The sequence below is a fragment of the Petromyzon marinus genome, assembly GCF_048934315.1.
Source record: "Petromyzon marinus isolate PM22_M1 ecotype Great Lakes invasive population chromosome 67 unlocalized genomic scaffold, UKy_Petmar_22M1.pri1.0 chr67_unloc.6, whole genome shotgun sequence".
Lineage (NCBI taxonomy): Eukaryota > Metazoa > Chordata > Hyperoartia > Petromyzontiformes > Petromyzontidae > Petromyzon > Petromyzon marinus.
The window spans coordinates 25852-30000 of record NW_027422596.1 but is presented as its reverse complement, the minus strand read 5'-3'; the positions used below and the strand labels follow the sequence as shown (position 1 = coordinate 30000).

Here is a 4149-nt window from a genome sequence, read left to right as displayed (position 1 = left end):
CGCTCGGCTCTCAGACGCCTCTATGGCTTCCCGGCGACTCGCTTACCTGCACAGTCCGTAGCGTCTGGGACTCACTCAACGTCTGGGACTCACAGCCACAGTCTGTAGCGTCTGGGACTCACAGCCACAGTCCGTAGCGTCTGGGACTCACTCACAGCCACAGTCCGTAGCGTCTGGGACTCACTCAGGTCCACAGTCCGTAGCGTCTGGGACTCACAGCCACAGTCCGTAGCGTCTGGGACTCACAGCCACAGTCCGTAGCGTCTGGGACTCACTCAGGTCCACAGTCCGTAGCGTCTGGGACTCGCTCAACGTCTGGGACTCACTCACAGCCACAGTCCGTAGCGTCTGGGACTCACTCAACGTCTGGGACTCACTCACAGCCACAGTCCGTAGCGTCTGGGACTCACAGCCACAGTCCGTAGCGTCTGGGACTCACAGCCACAGTCCGTAGCGTCTGGGACTCGCTCAACGTCTGGGACTCACTCACAGCCACAGTCCGTAGCGTCTGGGACTCACTCAACGTCTGGGACTCACTCACAGCCACAGTCCGTAGCGTCTGGGACTCACAGCCACAGTCCGTAGCGTCTGGGACTCACAGCCACAGTCCGTAGCGTCTGGGACTCACTCACAGCCACAGTCCGTAGCGTCTGGGACTCACTCACAGCCACAGTCCGTAGCGTCTGGGACTCACTCACAGCCACAGTCCGTAGCGTCTGGGACTCACAGCCACAGTCCGTAGCGTCTGGGACTCACTCAGCTCCACAGTCCGTAGCGTTTGGGACTCACAGCCACAGTCTGTAGTGTCTGGGACTCACTCAACGTCTGGGACTCACTCAGCTCCACAGTCCGTAGCGTCTGGGACTCACAGCCACAGTCTGTAGCGTCTGGGACTCACAGCCACAGTCCGTAGCGTCTGGGACTCACTCACAGCCACAGTCCGTAGCGTCTGGGACTCACTCACTCACAGCCACAGTCCGTAGCGTCTGGGACTCACAGCCACAGTCTGTAGTGTCTGGGACTCACTCAACGTCTGGGACTCACTCAGCTCCACAGTCCGTAGCGTCTGGGACTCACAGCCACAGTCCGTAGCGTCTGGGACTCACTCACAGCCACAGTCCGTAGCGTCTGGGACTCACTCACTCACAGCCACAGTCCGTAGCGTCTGGGACTCACAGCCACAGTCCGTAGCGTCTGGGACTCACTCACGCACCGCCACAGTCCATAGCGTCTGAGACTCACTCACAGCCACAGTCCGTAGCGTCTGGGACTCACTCACTCACCGCCACAGTCCGTAGCGTCTGGGACTCACAGCCACAGTCCGTAGCGTCTGGGACTCACTCAACGTCTGGGACTCACAGCCACAGTCCGTAGCGTCTGGGACTCACTCAACGTCTGGGACTCACTCACGCACCTCCACAGTCCGTAGCGTCTGGGACTCACTCACAGCCACAGTCCGTAGCGTCTGGGACTCACTCACAGCCACAGTCCGTAGCGTCTGGGACGCACAGCCACAGTCCGTAGCGTCTGGGACTCACAGCCACAGTCCGTAGCGTCTGGGACTCACTCAACGTCTGGGACTCACTCACAGCCACAGTCCGTAGCGTCTGGGACTCACTCACTCACAGCCACAGTCCGTAGCGTCTGGGACTCACTCACTCACAGCCACAGTCCGTAGCGTCTGGGACTCACTCACAGCCACAGTCCGTAGCGTCTGGGACTCACTCACCGTCTGAGACTCACTCACCGCCACAGTCCGTAGCGTCTGGGACTCACTCACCGTCTGAGACTCACTCACCGCCACAGTCCGTAGCGTCTGGGACTCACTCACCGTCTGAGACTCACTCACCGCCACAGTCCGTAGCGTCTGGGACTCTGCGGCTGAGGCACACATCCGGCTGAAGATAGCTGTCAAGCCCTTACCCAGTGCACTGCCTGGTTCTGCAGACCAACTCGGGCCTGATTGGTCACCCCGTGTGCCCCTTGTAAATGTCGACGGTCATCCCACAACGTCCCATCGCACGGGTAGAAACTCACACGAGTACACTCACCACTAGTACACTCACCACTAGTACACTCACCACTAGTACACTCACTACTAGTACACTCACCACTACACTCACCACTACACTCACCACTAGTACACTCACTCACCACTAGTACACTCACCACTACTACACTCACCACTACTACACTCACCACTACACTCACCACTAGTACACTCACCACTACTACACTCACCACTACACTCACCACTAGTACACTCACCACTAGTACACTCACCACTAGTACACTCACCACTAGTACACTCACCACTACTACACTCACCACTACACTCACCACTACACTCACCACTACACTCACCACTAGTACACTCACCACTACTACACTCATCACTACTACACTCACCACTACATAGCTGCCCTGCCTTACTGCAGACCAATTCAGACTATTGGCCACCCTATGGGGTAAGCCGTACGGGTTGGCAGCTGTGATCGTGTAGTATTTTGAGTAGTCTATGGTAGTGTATGGTAGTGTGTACTGGTGTATAGTGCATATTTGTCAAGCTCCTCTTAGTTGCCCCTACATCATTACAGACCAATTCATGCCACTCTCAACATTCACCCTGCAAAGTCCCGCCAACCAAGGGTAGAAACAAGAGCACTTAAGACACCACACGATCATCATCATCATTATTATTCCTGCGTTCTTTCGGTAAAGTCACCACGTAGAAGGGCAAACAATGAAATGATAAAAATATAAAACGATTAAATTCTCACGACGTTTCGATCGCAACACAAGCAATCATCATCAGGGTGTGAAAAACCACGGCAAGAAAAGTTGCTCGCTCACGTCGTGAGAATTTTATTGTTACGTTTTGTATTTTTATTATGTTATTGTTTCCCTTCCAACGTGGTGGTGGTGGTGGTGGTGACTTTACCGAAAGAACCAAGAATATGAATCCCTGCAGTCACGAAAGCTTTAAATCGTTATCATTATGTTTATTATTTCGTACGCTGTATGGCCTTGAGAACTCAGTGTCCCCCTCCGCCCTCCCCCCCGCACAGTCTGGATGATGATGACGACGATGATGATGTAAAAGTGGCATCACAGCTCACGTTGGCTTCCCATTATCGGAAGGGGAGAGAGCGTTCCAGACGGCCGCGGAAAGCAGCTCCAGTCTGAAATGATTCCCTCTTGCTTGCGTGACAAATCCCATGCTTAATTGGCTGTAAATTTATTTTATTTAAAGCTTTCGTGACCGCAGCAATTCATATTCTTAGCTCTTTGGGTAAAGTCACGTTGAAGGGAAACAATAAAATAATAAAATATATAAAACAATAAAAATTCTCACGACGTTTCGACCATAACACAAACGGTCATCATTAGGTGTGAAAAACCTGATGATGACCGTTTGTGTTATGGTCGAAACGTCGTGAGAAATTTTTATTGTTTTATATATATTTAATAATTTTATTGTTTCCCTTCAACGTGACTTTACCGAAAGAGCTAAGGATATTAATTGGCTGTGTCGTGAACGGTGGAGGGCCGCGGCACGTTTATGCGTCCACGATCTAACCCAGAGTCGTCCTTGATTGTGAGTAATATTGGCCGCTAAAACGTGCGCGTGAAGCCGTCCCAATGAAGCCTGCCGGATTTTTGTAGCCCCCCACCACACCACCCACCCCCCCCCCCCCCTTTAAATAAACTCGACTGCTGAAAGCTGTACGCTGCGTGTGGATTCTGTGTGCGCACAGTCAGGCCTTGGCTTACGAGTGCCCGCACTTACTAACACCGCAGTTACTAACACCACACTAACACCCACACTTACTAACACCACACTTACTAACACCACACTTACTAACACCACACTAACATCACACTTACTAACACCACTTACTAACACCACACTTACACACCACACACACACACTACACACCACACACTAACACACACCACTAACACCACACACTAACACCACACTTACTAACACCAACACTAACAACCCAACTTACACACCCAACACTTACTTACACCACACTTACTAACACCACACTTACTAACACCACACTTACTAACCCACCTTACAACACCCCACAACACACACTAACACCACACTTACTAACACCACACTTACTAACACCACAC

The 4149-nt window shown here is 52.3% G+C and overlaps 1 protein-coding gene across 1 annotated transcript in view; it reads left to right on the top strand.

Moving 5' to 3' along the window:
- The window catches only part of LOC116956776 (uncharacterized), a 19938-nt gene extending 16272 nt beyond the window's left edge, over positions 1-3666 (top strand). Inside the window, exon 6 of the mRNA XM_076058072.1 lies at positions 1-3666. This exon is cut by the window's left edge and continues 64 nt beyond it. The gene's annotated coding sequence lies outside the window, so the exon portion shown is untranslated.
- Positions 3667-4149: the final 483 nt, after the last annotated feature.